This window comes from Trichechus manatus, unplaced genomic scaffold (genome assembly GCF_000243295.1).
Source record: "Trichechus manatus latirostris isolate Lorelei unplaced genomic scaffold, TriManLat1.0 scaffold00006, whole genome shotgun sequence".
Classification (NCBI taxonomy): Eukaryota; Metazoa; Chordata; class Mammalia; order Sirenia; family Trichechidae; genus Trichechus; species Trichechus manatus.
In genome coordinates this window covers 32,638,202-32,658,126 of record NW_004443942.1, presented here as the reverse complement: position 1 = coordinate 32,658,126, position 19,925 = coordinate 32,638,202, and positions in this window count along the sequence as shown.

The following is a 19,925-nucleotide window of genomic DNA, read 5'->3' as shown; positions in this document are numbered from 1 at the left end:
ACAAGGTCTCACAAGTTTGCAATCAAGATGTCACCTGGGGATGTGGTCTCATTTAAAGCTCAAGTGGGGAAGGATCCAGTTCCAAGCTCACATGGGTGTTGTTAGTATTCAGTTCCTTGACAGCTGTCATACTGAAAGCTCAGTTTTTTGCTGTCTGTAGGCTGGAATTTGTTCCCACTTCCTTGTTATGTAGGCCTTCTCCACATGACCACACATTTTTCCTCAATGCCAGTAAGAAGGAGAGTCTCCCAGCAAGATGGCTATTACAACCTCATGTAACATAATTATGTACATCTGTCACCTTTGCTCTGTTGTATGGGTTAGAAGCAAGTCACAGCTTCCACCCACACTCAAGGGGATTGAACCACAAGGACATGAATACCAGGAGGTGGGGAATATGGGGATCATTTTAGAGTCTGTCCACCTTAATATTTATACAATCATATATTCTTAGCACTTGAACTTTCTTGATATAAGTATGACCAATCTGAGGTCCAGAGAGAAGAACTGATTGTCCAAATGTCATTCAATGAATTCATAGTAATACAAGGACTAGAATTCAGGACTCCTAACCTTCAAGATACTTAAAAACATTTTTTTCTCTTGTCTTATTTACTTAGAAGTAATCACTTTTTAAAACATTTTGGAATAAGAGGGTCTCATTCATTCAGTGAACAAATATTGAGTGTCTCCTATGTCCTAGGCACTGTTCTAGTCCTGGAAATAAAGCTATGAGAAAGACAAGTCCCTGCCGTCCTGGAGATTACTTTCACAAGTGAGAAGATAACAATGAACCAATAGCAAAAATGAGTGTGTATCAGGTCAGGTGACATACAGGTAAATAAATATGGGGAGAAGGCTGGAGAGTCACCAGGTATAAGCTGTTTCAGATGGGTGTCCATGCAGGAACTCTCTGACAAGTTGATACTGAAGCAGAAAACAGAATGAAATGAATGAAGCCTCATGTGACTATCTGGGATCCAAAGGAATGACAACTGAAAAGGATCTGAATTGTATATACATGAGAAGTAATTTTTACCTTTCTTCTCATACTTGGGTGTGTCATTTGGGGTTAATGCCTTTGTGACTTTGACAACATAAGTTACATGTAGTTTCCTAAGTCAGGCAGCAAGGAGGTGCCATAACTATGTAACTGATTCTAAAATCAGGGTCTGTGTCCTATGATTGCTATTTTTTTTTTTAGCTGTAGAATCCTTTTTCAAATACATCTTATGCATCAATAAATAAAATGGACAAAGTAGAGTTACTCCGCTTGATGCAGGAGATGGGTAGGTAATACCCAGGGCTCATTTTATCTAGTACCCACTCAAAGCTCCCCAGATCCAATGCAAAAGTCCCTTGAGGTTTAAACTGCAGAGCACAGTTTATAACCCACCTCGTGAGAACATCTCCGGGACGACTCTGGTTAGCATGATCAAATCAATGTGCAATGGGATTTCCTAAGGCTGACTTGTTCACAAGGTCACATTGTCACTACAAAGCTTGGCTGTTGTGATAGGAACTGGTAACCTGTTTTACATTTCTCTCCCATTTGTGGATGACCAACACGCTGAAAGACAGGTGGATTTAGCTAAATTGGCATGGGGTGGAAAGGATCACACTTAATCAGGTGAAAAGATTTCTGCTGTAATTGGTCAAGTTTAAGACCAGTGCAAAGGCAGGAAAAGTTTTTCCTGCCCTAAACAAAGAGAGGGAGTCCACAAGAGCCCCTTGGCCCTCAGTGTAGATTATCTTCATAGTAACTATTGTAACTTATAGGAAACTCCAGACCAACTGTGGGTCTAGAAATCTATGGCTTAGCTACATCTACCCTAATTTAAAATAAAAGTAATGGGGCAGACCCAAGAAGTGCAAACCAATATTCTTGAAAATGAATAAGGCATTATGAAGATAAATTTCTACCAAGGGCAGAGTAAAAACACTTTGCCCTTAAGGAGAAAATAGCAGGGGGAAAAAGAGGCCAGGAAGGGGTTAAGACAGATTACAGCCATCAATTATTAATATAGATGAGCCAAGGCCAGCTGATACTATCACACTTTGTCATTCAAATTCTCATTATTGGAATATACAACAGTAAGTTACTGCAGCAGTACCTTCCTCCCTGTGGCAATGGGCCTTGATTTCTGAGGAGCCAAGCAAGTGACAGTGAGCTTGGAAGGGGCTGGGTGCTAAATGATTGGACTGTAATTATTCTGAAAGGATTTTCATCATCATTACCCAACATTCTGCAGATGCAGCATGTTTGAAAATAAACCATGGCCAAACTAGCGCCAAGTCATTTCAGATTTTAAACATCAAGCCTCTGGTTTGCTGATATATTTTTGTGTATGCAAGTGTAGACGAATACAAATGTACTCAGCCGAGCATACATCATTTTAAAGTTGTTTAGCCCACGCATCTGCATCAGTACAGACTGGGAAATCTATCCGCACAGTCTTCTGGCCTTGATAAATTCAGTGGAAGAGAACACTCATGCATTTCTTGCTTCATTCATTCCTGCAACATGGAATTTGTTGAGCACCTGGCACTGCCCTAGTACAACAGTAAACAAGATGAATAAAACTCTGCCCAAGAAGCATTCTCTATCCATTGAGTTCTTCCAGCAAATGTTTGAATTCTCCCCTTGTTTATACCCCAAAAAGACAGGCTAATTGTCTGTTTACTTTGCCAGTTTGCCTTAATTACAAGGCTTTAAAGGCCATTAACAGATGAAGCTGTTTACAGTTCACGAATGCATCTGAACTTCACCTTTCTGGCTCTTCATCCCTCTTGCCCTCCACCTGATACCTGGCTCAGGTAGGAAGACAAGTGGGCAGGGCAAGACGATAAATCCATATCCCTCTCCATTCCTAGAGAAAAATAAATAAATAAATAAAGGGAGTGCTCTTCTCAATGTATCTGAAGCATCTTATCATATCGCACAGATCGCTAAAAGTGTCAGCTTTTCCAAGTATAAATAACACGGGTTCACGTACGATTGGTAGACATTTTCCTGAGTTTCTATTATTTGCAGGGAGAAAGATGTGCCGGTCTACTTCCGTAAAGATTTACAGCCTTGGAAACCCTATGGGGCAGTTCTACTCTGTCCTATAGGGTCTGTATGAGTCAGAGTCGATTAGACGGCAGGGGGTTTGGTTTTTTGGTTTTCTGTTATTTGCCAGCTAATTGTAAAGCAATGGGCAGAAAGAATGGTTAACTGCAATGCTATGTAAATGTGTCATGAAGAGACCTAGTGAGGCCAGCAAGAAGTAGCAGAACAGTCTGAGAAGGGACATGTCAGCATGAAGACTGCTTCTCTAGAGAAGTAAACTGTGAGCTGACTAGGTAGGATTGAAATAGATTGAAGGTCTGAAAAAGAGCTTTATCCTAAGTGTTGATTTCTTAGTTACCCATTTCACCTTTGCTTTCACCACTGCCACTTTCTTTCATTTCCTTCTCATATTAATGATTCCAATTTCAAAATAGACCTTCTATCTATCGACTTCTTTTTTTTTCCTTCTGCTACCACCTTTGTACAAGCCATTATCGGAATTACAATAGCTTCCTAATGGACTTCCTTTCCTTTACTCTTTCTCCTTTTTTTTCCAGTTGCTGTTGAGTCTGTCCAACTCTTGGTGACCCCATGTGTGTCAGAGTAGAACTATGCTTCACAGGGTTTTCAGTGGCTGATTTTTTTCAGAAGTAGATCACCAGGCCTTTCTTGGGAAGCACCCTGGGTGGACTTGAACCTACAACCTGTTGGTTAGCAGTCAAGCATGTTACCGGAGTGTACCACCCAGGGACCTTCCCTCCTTTAATCCATTCTTAATGCATCAGTCACATTTTTTTTTAAATGTAAATGAGATCACATAATTCTCTCATTTAAACCTTCTGATAGCTTCCCATAGTACTTAATCAAATTCCAGTCTCATCATAGCTAGCAGATGCAGTGTGATCTGGTTCGCTACCTAGCTCTCCAAATTCAGCTCCTGTCACTTACCCTTTTCTTCTTACTTTTCAGTCACAGTGACCTTCTCTTGATTCCCAGAAACTACAAGGGATTTCCCACCTCAGAGCATTTGTTCGTGCTGGTTAATTCTTAGCCAAGCACCCTCTCCCACGGTGATCCACGGAACTGTTTACTGCTTTTCCTTCATGCCTCATCTTACCTGGCACCTCTTCAGAGACACATCCCTGAACTAACCTATCACAGTACCTTTCACAACACTCACCAAGTTCTATAATTATTTTCATTTTTGTCCATTGTTTTAATCTGTCAGTAGGATATAAGCTTTGTGAAGACAGGAGCTGTGTATGGGTTATTCACCATGGTATCCCCATCGCCTACATACCAGCGATCATGAAGATGGCGCAGTACCAGGCAATGTTTCTTTCTGTTATACAAAAGGTCGCCATGTGTCAGAGCCAACTCGAGGGCAACCAGCAACAACAACAGTCCTCATTATCTGATAGTGCTTTGTACATGATAGATGCTCTATAAATCTTTGTGGAGTAGGTGAGTGAAAAACTGATGAATCAATCTTTTGACCATAGGTGGATGATAAAGATTCTTTCTATTGATTTTTGTGGCTCAGTTTAGCTTGATAGCAGACAATAATGTTTATAATAATGTTTATTTAATAAAACTAATTTATTCATTTTAAAAATAGCTAATATCAGTTGGAAATTTTTGTTGTTCTATCCTGTGTCCTGAAGTCATTTACTTTCAACTTCTCATAGGATCCTAACAAGTATGTACAGTTTCACATGGAAAAGAGCTGGGCTTAGAAAGTCTAGATAATTTGCTCAAAATCAAATAACTAGTAAGTTTCAGAGCTTACTTCTGTCATCAGTCTTAAGCTTTGCATTCGACTGTCATTTTGCTTGTATTCCTTTTCCGCTTTCTCCTTCCAACTCCCACTTCATCTAGAAAATATCATAATAACTATCATTGACCAAGCATTTGTCATAAGTGAGACATTGTTCTGTTAGCTCGTTTGATCTTCACAGTAATCCTATGAGTGGTTGCTATTACTCGTCCCAATTAAAGAGTGAGGAAAATTGCACATAAAGCTAATAAATATCTTACGCTAGGTCACATAGCCAGGAATAGGAGGAGGTAAAATTGGTTTTCAGGTAGACTAACTCCTGAGCTTCTCTTCTTACTACCTTGCTATTCAGCCTCCCTTGTGAGGCTGTGCTGGCTTTTTTGCAGAATGTTCTCAACCTGTAGTATTGAAGGGTATTTTTGTTTGTTGCCTACCTAAAGCAGCTATAAGAAGAGCTATTAAAAAAATAAGAATGTTCTTAACTGCAAGAGTATTCTTGCTTTTTCAAATCAGGCAATGGTGTTTCTGTTAAACAGCATGTTTCTTGGAGAAGAATCAAGGAGTCTGTTGGGGGGGATTGTGGGTGTGGGATCGGAGGTTGGGGGTTAGCATCAACCAACCCATGCACATGTGTGAACACAGCAAGTTTAAAAGGAATGATAGACTTCAGCAGTAAGTTTGTGAAGGCAGGAGGGATGTTGCAAAGCCTTCCGGACAGTCAGGACAGTCATCTTGAGCTGACTCTTGCTTTATTCATAGCTTTTGTACAGAAAAGAGAAAGGAATCAACATTTATTGACACTTATTATATGTCTAAATCTCTCCAGGTATTATCTCATTCATAACAATGCCTAGAGGTAGGTGCTATTATCACCACTATTTCACAAATGAGAAAACTTAAAATCAGGGAGCTTAGTTAACTTTCCCAAGGTCACCAGAGTGTGTATCTTTGAGCCGGAGGTGGGGGGAGGGAGTTGGGCCCAGGTCTATGTAACAGAAAAATCAGGGCTCATTCTATAATCATCTTCCTGATTTGTCACATACAGAAGTATGCTTTTTTATTTTTGTATGTTTTTCAGTCTCTAAATAGACGGTATTTTTAGAGCAATTTCAGGTTTGTGCAGAATGGATAGAGAATTCCCACATACTCTTCACCCTTTTGCATGCTGTTAGTCCTATTATTAACATCTTGCATTAGTGTGGTCCATTTGTTACAATTGATGAACTAATATTGATACATTATTATTATCTGAAATCAATAGTTTATGTTAGGGCTGACTCTTTATGTTATGCAATTTCTATGGGTTTTAATAAATTCATGACATCATATGTTCACCATGACAATAGCATACCAAAAAGTTTCACTGCCCTAAAAATGCTCTGTGTTTTGCCTAGTCATAACACATTCTTCCTGAACCTCTGGCAGCTACTGATCTGTTTACTGTCTCTATAGTTTTGCCTTTTCTAGAATATCATATAACTGGAATCATACAGTATGTAGCTTTTTCAGACTGGCTTCTTTCACTTAGCATTTATATTTCCTCTATATCTTTTAAAAGTAGCTTGGTAGCTTATTCCTTTGTATTGCTGGAGAATATTCCATTGTATAGATGTAACACAGTTTATATGCTTTTTGGTTTAAAGAAAAAATACTTCCTTTTGTATATGAAAAAGAGATTGAGGAAGAGATTGCTGTTACAAAGCTGTAATAATTAAGCTAAGACCATAGAAAATATTTAGGAAACAAGGCACATGTTATGAACGTATAAACACTATCACGGTGAATTGAAAGACCTCATCACTACCACTCAAGGCATAATTTAGACTTTGGTTAAAATTGTGTCCTTTTTTCTACTTATCAAGTACTTCTTGATTTTCACCACATACAGATTATGTGAAGATGATCGGGTAATATATTTCAAAGGAGCTTTGACTCTTCCTCCTCCACTCCCCAAAATCCATTCTTCAGGAGAGATATGTTGAAAGTTATTTATATTCCTCTTGATCATAGTGAAATTATAATATAGCAATGTTGAAGGAATTTTAAAGTAAAAAAAAATAAAAATAGAACCTAACCCACCACCCAGCTATCAGTTTTATTTTTCTAAGATCCCATCACTCTCAAGTTCTCTGTACATTTTTATATCAAGTTCTCATACGATTTTATATTCTATTTTTTAGCAACATTGGAGTTTATCTTTCTTTGATTATTGCTAAGGCTGGACACTTTCACATGTGTTTATTTTCTATTTGTGTAAACCTCTCTCTCCTTGTGTGAATTATCTTTTTCATATTCTTTGCTAATATACCTATTGGGATCTTGATTATTTTCTTATATATGAATGAATTGTTTTCATATAGGTGTTAATCCTTTGTAATTTGATTATCATGCTTTCTATTCTGTTCCAATTTTTCTTTTTGATTTTAGTTTTGTACTTAGAGTTCTTAAGGTATGTATTCAAGTCTGTCATCTTCTCATTTGTGGTTTTTCTATGGTTTTAAAATATATTAAAAGCCATACTTTCTATGAATATTCTCTTAGGCATTATATTTGTTTATTTTGGAAAATCATCAAAATCATAGGGGTGGTGAATATCAGTTATGTAAGTCAAGTATTCACTCTTAATGACGAACATCTCTGCATCTTTATGCTGGTCTTTCCTATAAAGCCCCAATGTTTTCTCAGCTCAGTACAGCCTTCCAAGAAAGTCACTTGCAGCTGATCTATGTTACAATATGAAATTATATCTTTCTGACCTACCTGATATAAGATGTGGTTATATATGCTGCTGTAGATTTTCTGTTTTATTTTACTAAATTTTGTGTAGACAATGCAAAACACTAAATCATCCTTTCTTTCTTTTTCTTTGACGATATTACTTTATCTTGTATAAAGTCCTTTAGATACAACCTGACTTTAAAAAAAAAAAAAAATTGGCTTCCAATGTGACCCATTGTACTTCTACTATAATTGTTTTAATGATTATTAATTTATATTTTCTTCCTCTCAGAAATAGATTCTCACCAACCCCACCATAGTTCTTTTTCAGAAGAGCCTTTGATATTCTCTACTATTTTTTTTCCAAATTGTTTTAAGCTCATTCTGTTTTAAGCAAATCTAATTTTAAAATAGGTAATATTAAATTTGTAATGTATGTATATAATGCTAAACAAGATACTTAAAACATGAGCATCAGAATTACTAAGCATATTTTGAAGTTAATGGATAATAGAAAAATTATATCTATGTTGTACAGAAAAAGAATTTCTGTAGGAGTGATTAATGACTCAGCTAACTTACTCTACAACTTCAATTAAAAATATAAAATGAGTTTGGACTTCTGTAAATCCTTACAGGACACTTTAACTTTCATGGTATTTTTCAACCCACGAATAGGTTATTATTATTATCAATAATGTATGGATGATGTCTATATGCTGCCTACAAGAGACACACCTTAGACTTAAAGACACAAATTAACACTCGAAGGATAGAAAAAAATATATCAAGCAAACAACACTCAAAAAAGAGCAGGAATGGCAATATTAATCTCTGGCAAAATAAACTTTAAAGTAAAATCCACCACAAAGGATAAGGAAGGACACTATATAATGATTAAAGGTTTAATACACCAGGAGGATATAACCATAATAAATATTTATGCACCCAACGACAGGGCTCCAAAATACATAAACTCTAACGGCACTGAAAAGAGAGATAGACAGCTCCACAATAGTAGTAGGAGACTTCAACACACCACTTTCGGTGAAGGAGAGAACATCCAGAAAGAAGCTCAATAAGGACATGGAAGATCTAAATGCTATAATCAACCAACTTGATCTCATACACATATACAGAACACTCCACCCAACAGCAGCCAAGTATACTTTCTTTTCTAACACACATCGAACATTCTCCAGAATAGACCACATATTAGGCCATAAAGCAAGCCTTAACAGAATCGAAAGCATCGAAATATTACAAAGCATGTTTTCAGACTATAAAGCCATAAAAGTAGAGATCAATAACAAAAAAAGCAAGGAAAAAAAAATCAAACACATGGAAATTGAACAACACCTTGCTCAAAAACTGCTGGGTTATAGAAGAAATTAAGGACAGAATAAAGACATTCACAGAATCAAATGAGAATGAAAACATCTTACCAGAACCTTTGGGACACAGCAAAAGCAGTGCTCAGAGGTCGATTTATAGCAATAAATGCACACAGCCAAAAAGAAGAAAAGGCCAAAATCTAAACATTAACCCTACAACTCAAACAAATAGATAGAGAGCAGCAAAAGAAGACCTTGGGCACCAGAAGACAACAAATAACAAAAATTACAGCAGAATTAAATGGAATAGAAAATAGAAAAACAATTGAAAGAGTTAACAAGACCAAAGCTGGTTCTTTGAAAAGATCAACAAAATTGATAAACCACTGGCCAAACTGACAAAAGAAAAACAGGAGAGGAAGCAGATAACCCATATAAGAAATGAGATAGGTGATATCACAACAGACTCAATTGAAATTAAAAGAATCATAACAGAATACTATGAAAAATTGCACTTCAATAAATTTGAAAATCTAGAGGAAATGGACAAATTTCTAGAAACACACTACCTACCTAAGATAAAGAAGGTGCCACATAAACCAGAGACTCCAGCAGCCTGAGACCAGAAGAACTAGATGGTGCCCGGCTACCACCAACGACCGCCCTGACAGGGAACACAACAGAGAGTCCCTGACGGAGCAGGAGAAAACTTGGGTGCAGAACTCAAATTTTAGTAAAAAGACCAGACTTAATGGTTTGACTGAGACTGGAGGGACCCCAGAAGAACTGGCCCCTGGACTCTCTGTTAGTCCAGAACTGAAACCATTCCCCAAGTCAACTCTTCAAAGATGAGATTGGACTATAAGACATAAAATGATACTCCTGAAGAGACTGCTTCTTCGCTCAAGTAGATATATGAGACTAAATGGGCAGCTCCGCTCCGCAGGTGAGATGAGAAGGCAAAAAGGGACAGGAGCTGGTTGAATGGACATGGGAAATCTGAAGTGGAAAGGAGGAGTGTGCTGTCACATTATAAGAAGAGCAACTAGGGTCACATAAAATGTGTGTATAAATTTTTGTGTGAGAAACTAACAAACTATAAACTTTCACATAAAGCACAATGAAAAAAGAATAATGTATGCTTGAGAAAGATCAACTTACTTGTCCAAGATCATGTATCCAGGAAGTGGCAGAGTCAGACTTTGAGACTAGGTTTTCTAACTTGAGAACAGGGCTATTACTTACTTGAGTTCATACTGCATATAATAGACAAAAGTCGTTTTTATACGACCTGAATTAAGGAGGTGTTCTACTTTCTATGCACCTAGTAAAATTTACCCTCTAAAATAGGCTTGGCTTCAGGTCTTTTTACTATGATGTAAGATTGGATGAGTGAACACAACCAGAAATTTCTTGAGTAGTTCTTTTACAGTGAGTGTGATGGTTGTGAGTCAGCTTATGGATGGTAATGGCATCGGTTGGCCCCTTATTCTCTGTCACAGGCTATTTGCTTCTTGATTCATGAATATCATTGTTTTAAACAAAAATTCCCCACCTGACCCATCAAGTGGTTATAATATCCTAAAATACTTAAATGAAGAATGCATCAGAGTTAAGTGTTTACAGTTAGGACTTTGATTTGGGATGCAAGAATGGGTTGTGCTTATACTGAAATCATCACTGTAAACCCCTTTGACAAGTTCTAATAGCTGCTAGAATGGCTTTTCAGGTAATTGGTCAATGGGAAAGAAAATCTAACTTTTTTTTTCTTTTTTTGGTTTTAAAAGCAATTCATTAGCATATACTAAATGAGCTAGTCTACAGGCTAGATAAACATCAAATAGAACCACACTTGCTTTTGAACATTAGCAAAGTGGCAAAGTAATAGTGATTGGTTAGTGTTATACATTTACCTCATTAGTGGAAAATGATCTTGGAGGATTAGGGAAGGGAACTTGATCATGGTAGCTCATTTGTGAGTCAGGGCTCAAGCAGAGCTGCTGTGCATATTAAGAGTTGACTCTCTTTTGTTCTACTACTAATTTACTGTAATGCTCTAAGGGTATCAATTACGGCTGGAAATAGATCCTCAGCATTTAATTGATAAGCTAAATATCTCTTCCTCTGTCTAACTTATTAGGTTAATATCAAGAATACTTTCCTAAAGGAGCCTAGCCGAGCTCAGGGATCCTGTGTGGCATAAATTGGTTCTTTAGTGTAGGAGAATTTATTCTCTGAGGTCTATTTATAAACCAGTTGTTGTTCAGGGAAACAGAAACATGAAGAATGTAGTGGTTTGTGTTTTTGGCTTTCTTTTCTGGAAAATCTCTTTGTTTCACAGAACTGTTTCAGTATGAATCAGATTCCCTATTCTCCAAATTCAGTTCTTACAAAAAGAATCCCTGAAAAAATCCTGTACTTGTAATACCCATTTTGGGAAAGCCTTGTACATAAGGGGGTGGTAATTTGGAACCATAGGGATAAGAATAAAAACCTGAAGAATTACACCAGTGGACAACAGAAGACACATGGACAAACCAAAGAGGGACACAGATTGAATACAAAGGGGAAGCTGTTTGACTCACTGAATTAGGAAACAATTCATTTAGTAGCTATTAATATTTTACACATTTTTAATGGCTCCAAAATTCTTAAAAGCTTTTTCTTCCAAAGGCAAAAAATGCTAACACAGTCTGGAAAGGAACCTATCTTATGGATCATTACCAGTTAATGAGGATTTGAACTGAGGTCTAACCGTTATTTTTTTCTCATGGCCCCTTTGTTTATCAAACTGGAAGTAGACTATGGCATCATGTTATACTCTGCCTTTTTGACTTTTTGCAGCAGTCATTTCCTGATAGCAAAAGCTGTCTTACAATCATCATAAACAGTAGTAATGGATCAGGGCAACACTCCTGTAGTACATGGGACAAAAGGAGATACTGATACGATCCTACAAAACACCAGCTCAATCCTTGAGTGGCTTTAGTCGGGTTATCAGTATCGCACCATCAGTAAAAACAAAAACAAAGCAACCATTACTGTAGAGTCAACTCCAACTCATGGCAACTTCATGTGTGCATATGGTAGTTATTTTTGAAGACTTAGTAAATGACAGTAAATCCAACTGCTCCCTCAAAATAAAAATTCACATTTTACTCTTGACTCCTTTGAAAAGGGGCAGTGAGAGCAGATGATACCTCATCCTACATAGCGTAATTTGTTTTAAATGAGATTTAGTCCTTTTCTGTTGGAGATCTCTGGGCTTGAAGATTTTTCTCTAGAGAAGGAGAGGAGACAGGAAGTGTACACATGACATCCATTAACATTTTTGACAATGGTTTTCATTTGCATAGCTGTTAAAATTGTTATTTGGGCTTCTCTCAAAAATTGCCTCACTCTGAAGCAAATAACAACTGGTGGCAGGCTGTATTCTCTCCCTTGTAATCAGTCATACACATGGATGTCATGATTTGGCACTTTTCTTTTTCTCTGGGTTTATTTCCTGCCCTTCCCTTGCTTACTCACTAAGCTCCAGTCACACTGCCCTTTCAGCTTCTTTCTCATCTCAGGAAGTTTGCAGGTGCTTTTAGCTCTATCGAGGAGTCCGTGGGTAGCGCAAATGGTTAAGCGCTCAACGATTAACCAAAAGGTTGGCGATTGAAACCCACCAAAAGCCACCTCAGAGGACAGGTGGAGGCATCTGCTTCTGAAAGGTCACAGCCTTGAAAACCCTGTGGAGCAGTTCTACTCTGCACGCATATGCTCACCCTAAATCTGAACTAACAACAACACCACCGAGACCATTAAAGCAGTGACAAAATTTAATTCTGTCAAGAACATTCTTTCATGTTCCCCCTTTGCCTGGTTATTTCTTACTTAACACTTAGGTTTCCACTTAACTATTACTTCCAAGAGAAAATGCTTCCTGGCACTCCTAAGTTAGGTATGCCGGTCCTGTATTCTCACAGCAGCTCTTACTTTTCCTACATAGCTCTTGCCATGGTTAGTAATTTAATTGATAGTTTGATGTCTGTCTTTTTCATTGATTGTGATGTTAGGAAGGGAAGAAAATATGGCTGTGTTGCCACCAGCATCTAGCAATGCCCAGCATGTAGCTGACGCTCAATAAATAATTGTTTGAATGAATAAATGGTGTATATAGCATAAGGCTAATCAAGGTCAAAACTGAGACTAGAGCTCAGTTCTGTAGACTTTAGAAGACATATTCTTTCCGTTTCAGAGTGCCGTTGCATGTCTAGTATTCAACAATGACTTTCTCTTTGGTGGGAACTGAAAAATGGTTTGCAGTTATTGCTGAAAATGATGTAAGGCAGGGACCTAGTATATCAGTTTTACATGAATGTGAGGAAAGAGGCAGAAGAGAAACAAATCAAAACGTTAGGAAAGTAAAAAGTATGTGTAAAACTGTTGTTAGGGGTGAACTAGGTAGTTAATGAGAAGGAAATAGAAAAATACTGAAAGCAACTACAGTCCAATAGGCATTTCCAGATTGGGCCCTCAGGCTAGAACTATGTTGCTTTGGTTGAAAGGCCTTGCAAAGTTTTCAAAGCTCCCACTATAGCCTTAGTCAAGTCATGTTACCTGTCAGGTCTCAGTTTCCATTTTTGTAAATTGTGTTAGATTACACAAACTCTCAAATCTCTTATATATGAACACTGAGTTTATACCCTGAATAGTTTTGCGGCTCACAGAGGGCTAGATTTCAAGGCCCTAAACAGAGCTATCTAAGGAGAAAGAGTCTTCTAGATTGTTTCTTTTTCTTAAATATCTATATTTTTATGATCTCTGCCTTTCTTCATTATACATGTCACATGGACAGGAAATCATTTCTTAATCTCGTTACCCCAGTTGGACAAGTGGTATCCAAACCAGCCTATACCTATATATGTGAATCACCCAGAAAGCTTGTTAAAAAGTAAATTCTTAGAACTCATCTTTGAATACTCCTTAGAAGCGAGGAAGGGGAGACTTCATCTCACTTACTTTGGACATGTTATCAGGAGGGACCAGTCCCTGGAGAAGGACATCATGATTGCTAAAGTAGAGGGTCAGCAAAAGAGAGGAAGACCCTCAAAAAGCTTGACACAGTGGCTGCAACAATGAGCTCAAACAGCAAGGATTGTGAGCATGGCACAGGACAGGGCAGTGTTTCCTTCTCTTGTGTATGGGGTCACTGTGAGTCGGAACTGACTTGACAGCACCTAAGAACACCAGCCTCTGAATAATCTAATTTAGAGTCTGACGTCAGTCTCATGGATTTGGATGTTATAAAGGTCCTCGGTCAATCCAAAGCAGCCACCCTACGGGTCAAATTTAAGAAAAATTGGCTTCATTTTTGGCTGTTCTGCATTGTCAAATACATTGTCAAATAATACTTGAATCAGTTTAAGGGAAGGTTGGGGACAGCCATAAAAGTATGTTGGATTACATGTAGGAAATGTTCTAGTTCAGTAGGCAGAATTATGATGGCTGGTTTTTACCTTTATGCTTCAGTGGTAATGATGTCGCTTGAGTAACACTGGAAAATTAATAGTGGCTCCTCTTGTGCACTAAGTATCAGAAAGCCAGGCTTTAACCAGGGTATCTTGACTCATTTCCAGTTTGAGTTACCTCTGGCTTATTCAAATCCACCTCCTTCCTGTCCCTCATGCCCTGTCTGTGTCATTTGTTAAAGTGTTTTTCTTTACTTCTTGTTATGTTATTGTTTGTTATTAAACAGTTACTGCATTTTCCCCCTAGACATGACTATGTTTTAGTGGTGGGCGATGTGATTGCCTATATATAATTGTTAAGGCACTTTGGAACACTTCTGGAGAAATGTGGCTATATAAATGGAAGTCATTATCATTGTGCTAAATTGGAATTTCTAGTTTGAGTTTGAGAGCTTGGGATGTAACCCACTTCTGATTGCAAGGGAATCAACATTTCATATCATTGGTGAATTGACTCATCCAAATTAAGGTCCCTGATTCTGAGCATTGCTGACTTAAGTATCAAAATATCCACCCAGTGGTAACGATGGGTGTGGGGATCGGGGACACATATGCAGATAGCTAAGAAAATACAACATTGAGTTCCAGGATGTTGACCTATAATGCGGGATGTGATCATACAAAGGTATGATTAACAGGTAAGTGAAGTGGTATTAATATGGTCTCTGGAGTTGTTGAGCCAATTACCAGTCAAGATTGCTGAGGACCCATAAACAAGGAATTCAGTGTCTCCATCCCTTTTAAAAGGAGCACATATTGACTTTGTCTTGGGTGGTTACTCAGCGAAAACATTTCCCCATTGCTACCATTTGCACTCCTTACCAGGTCAGCCCCCTTCAATGAACACAAACTCCTTTTACACTAATCCCCTTCACTGTCTCTAATCCAGTCACTCTGTCATCCCTGCTATATATCAAATATGCCAGGCAAACCTCCTCCTTAATGACCTTATATCCGCTGTTCCCTGTGCCCAAAATCTTTTCCCTCAGATATGGTGGCTTGTTCTTACTCCTCCTTCAGCTCCTGGATTAGTTGCCAATGGGTCAGTAGACTCATTTCTGTGAGGCCTCCCTTTGAGCACTCTACTTAAAGCTGTACCCCTACCTCCCTGGATCTGGTATCTCCTACATCCTTTCCTCATTTATTTGATATTCATAGCATTTGTCATGATCAGATATAGTATATGTGTTAATTACTTATTGATTTACTGTCAGTTTCCTCTCAAAAGAATAAGAGTGATGATTTGGGCCTGTATCCATTTGCTGCTATATTTTCAGTATCTAGAACCATGCCTGATACTTGGTAGTGACTTGATAAATTTGTTGAATGAATGGATGCATGATTAATGAACCAAACAATATGATAATCCACATTTCATACAAAACAATTGACAGGGGCTTATCATAAGACATGAGGAAAAAACTTGCTTAACCTTATTTTTAATTTAGTTTAAATTTTAATTTAAACATGTATCTTCAGATGATTCTTCTTATTTTCTTGTGAAGACCTAGAAAAATCTGTATCTGTTTTTAGATACTCCTACTGTCTTGACCTCAAGAGTATCATTAGCTCTTTCCACAAGTCTGCTTCTAAAACTACACAGATTTTTTTCTACAAATTGACTGGGGGAAACTGTTAAATATTTATTCCAAAAATCTTTAATAAATGCATACCTTGAGTCAGGTTGTTGGGAAGCCTATGAAAATGCAGTAAAATTCCGTTTGCTATTGAGACTTTAAATTCTAACTGGAGAAGATGTACAGTTAAACAAGCAGTAAAACGTAAAAGGAAAATTCCAGAATGTTCTGGAAGCACATAGAATGAGTATCTAATTATGGAAGAGAATGTAAAAAAGGAGTGCTGGAGGAAATGCTTCTCATCCTGCAACTGGAGTGGGCCAAGAGGTAAAAAGGGGTTCTAAGCACATGGAGAAGCATGATGGATGGTGATTGTTATGTATTCAAGGGACTGAGAGAAGATCAGTATGTAAGAGCTTCAGATAAGAAAAGGAAGTGGCAAGAGAATAAGCTACAGTGGGAGATCTGAGCATTTAGAATCATACTGAGTGTTTGGATCTTATTCCAAGGGCAATACAAAGCTGCCATTCACAAATCTTCTGCTTCTCCTTTCTTCAGCATGTGAAAGATTGTACTTTTTCAAGTTAGAGATGGCCATTGAATTGCTTTGGTCAATGCAATGTGAGTACATGTGGCATATTGCACATCCAGGCAGAAGCCTTAGTTACAAGCCAGTGTGTGACTCACCACCATCCTTCCTTCTGCTGAAGTGAAAGCTGAAGCTCCATCAGCTGGATCCTTGAGTGCCAAAGATAAACAGAGCCTTCTGCTGTCCCACAACAGACAGCCAGTTTGAGAGCAAAATAATCTTTTTTTTTTTTTTTGATCAAGCCACTGACATTTGGGAATTGTTTGCCCCTGCACCTTAACCTAGAATTTCTGGAATCATGAAAGAACCATTAACAGGTGTGTGATATAGTGAAATGGGTTTTTGAAAAAATTACTTTGGCTCTAGTGAGAAAAATGGATCGGAATAAGCAAGACTAGAGGTCAAGAGACCAGTTTCGAGGCTGTCATCGTAATCTAAGTGAGAGAAAGTTGCAAGAAACACATGTATTTCACAAATAGTGGAAGGTGGAATGGTGGCTGCTACCAGGACCCAGGGTATTTATAGTGGGAATAGAGAAAAATGGGCAGATTAAAATGTATTCGGGCAGTCGAACTGACAGAACTTGGTGACTGATAGGATATGAGGGTGTGAAGAAAGAAAGGCATTAGTGAGACTCCTAGGTTTCTGACTTGTATAATTGCATGAATTCAGCAGAATATAGAACAATGAAGAGAAAGCAGTCTTTGGTACTATGTGTGATAATTAGTTCAGTTTTAGATATGTTGGGCTTGAGATAAAGGTCCCTAAGTGGCACAGTTTGCTCTCAGCTACTAACCCACAGGTTGGTGGTTTGAATCCACCCAGCAGCACCACAGAAGAAAGTCCTGGCAATCTACTTCTGCAAGTTTGCATCCATTGAAAACCCTATGGAGTGCATTTCTACTCTGAAACGTATGAGGTCATCGTGAGTTGGAATTGGATTGTTTTGGAGCTTGAGGTGGTGCCTGCTTAAATACAAATCAATGTATATGTGTACAATTATTGTACAAATTTGAGACTCAAGAGAGAGGTCTGAGTCAGAGGTAGAGAGCTGGGAAACATTATGATATACATGAATATTTAAGCCATCTTTGTAGATGAGATCACACTGAGAGTATGTGTTCTACACCAAAATGTAGTTGTGCTTATCGCAGGATGACCTTGCTTAATCGGTAAGAAAATTTATGATGACAGAAAACTACAAGACCAAATAATCCTGGAAAACAAAGCAGATCAAAAATGAAGCAAAGTAGATTTGATTTCGGACCACCAACCCTGAAGTGGGGAGTTTGGAATAGTCCCCACATTTTGATTTATTATTCTCCTTATGCCAAAGGCTGGACCAGTTATATGGGAAATTATGTATTCCTTCTGCAGGGACAGAAAACTTAATGATCTCCTATTTTTAAGCTTTGTGGACCCTTCAAGGGAATGTATTTGCATCTTTATTTTTTTCTGTCATTTGAATCAGTAGTCAGGAAACAAAGTCTAGAATTTTAACGGGAGATAAACTATTCTTCCCATTTAATTATTTTGAAGAGACTATAAGTGATAAGCTTATCCATATTGCATAGCTCATACATAAATAACTTGATAAGCTCAGTCCACAAAATGAGCTCAATTATGATGTTGCTGTTATGATAAGTTTATTTGCCTCTTCATTCAGAACGCTTTTATCTGTGCCTACCATCAGCACAGCAAAAAAACGCAATTTGATTTAGTTTGTCGTCTGTTGAGGAATAAATCATACAGATGTGATGCTCAGGTATTCCATAGTTTATCAATTAGTGGCCCGTTACCATGACATACCAGTTATATGCATTTGGGCATGCCAAAGTTTATTAGTTCTGAGAACTCTTTTTTTCAAAATATTACTATTTTTAAAATTTAGACAATTTCTGAGAACAGACTTTTTCTTGCGATATTTGTTTATATTGGTTTAGTTCATTTCATATGACTGAAAAAGTGCTCTGGTGTGATTTTGAAATAAAATTGTAAGTATTGATGGGGGGAAGGGATGAATAAGTGGAGCACGGGGAATTTTTAGGGCATTGCAACTATTTTGTGTGGTACTGTAATGGTGGACACGTGACATTATGCATTTGTCAAAACTAATAGGACTGTACAAGATAAAGAGTGAACCCCAGGGTGAACTATGGACATTAGATAAGGCATCAATATTTGTTCATCATCTAACTAATGTAACACACACACACAAGATGTTAAGAATTGGATAAATAGTGTGCAAAGGGAAAACAGTTTGTGGAAACTGTATTTTCCAGCTAATTTTTCTGTAAACCTAAAACTGCTCTAAAAAATAAAGTCTATTAATATGTATATATATACACATATATGTTTAATGCTAAGCAATGCACTGGAGTTAGAGAATCAACAGGTTACAATGGAATATGGGAAGCGAAAGAGAGTGTAGGTTATGGTCACAGTAGAGAGAGACTAATTTTCTCTTGGGAAATCAGGAGGTGCTTTGTTCTAAGGTGATTTTCAACTTGTGGTTTGAAAGATGAGTCTGAGCTACCTAGGGAGAAAAAAAGAACACAAACATTTGAAGGCAAATGAGGCAGCACGTGCAAAGCGTCTGAAATATGACAGCATATGGCCCATTTCCGAGACTGCAAAGAGATATTTGATAGGCTGATGGGGAGGGTGAATGGGGAAGACTGATAAGTGATGAGGCTGGAAATTGATTTCATCAAAATTTCAGGTTAGCTGTAATTTAAACTAAAATTGATCCCCTCACTCCAAAGGAGGAATTGGGGAATTGGTAGTTTTTGAAAACCCAAAGCTCTAACATTTTAAATTAGTCATGTTAGCTAGTCGACAAAGAATGGTGAGTCAGCCCTGTACAACCATCACGTAGTAAAGGAGAAGCCCGTTTACGTTTCTGCATTCATTTGTATTTTCAACATTTCTCATAGAAGGGATTTTTTTTCCAGTTGGCCTTACTGGGTCATTTAAAATCAATTCAAAATAGCCTAGGAGACTATTCTACTTTGGAGAAGTTTTAGGAACCACAAGTATTTCACATATATCAGATGGTAGAATGATCCCTTAGGCAACCGACTGGAACCAGAGCCCAAATATCCAGCTTCTGCCACTAAGTAGGGGAATTAGAGTTTGTTGACCCATCGCAGCCTCTCAACATCAGTCTCTTTATCTGTACAATGGAGAAATTGGAACAAACAATATCAGTATCTGCTTTTGATATCATAAGAATCCTTAGATCTTACGGACTGACACAACGCTGTAAACTACGCACGTATTGGATCAAATATTTAGTAAATATTTCTTGATACTTCTTTTGTTTTATTAATTGTGTCAGGTGTGAGGAATATGTTGTTATT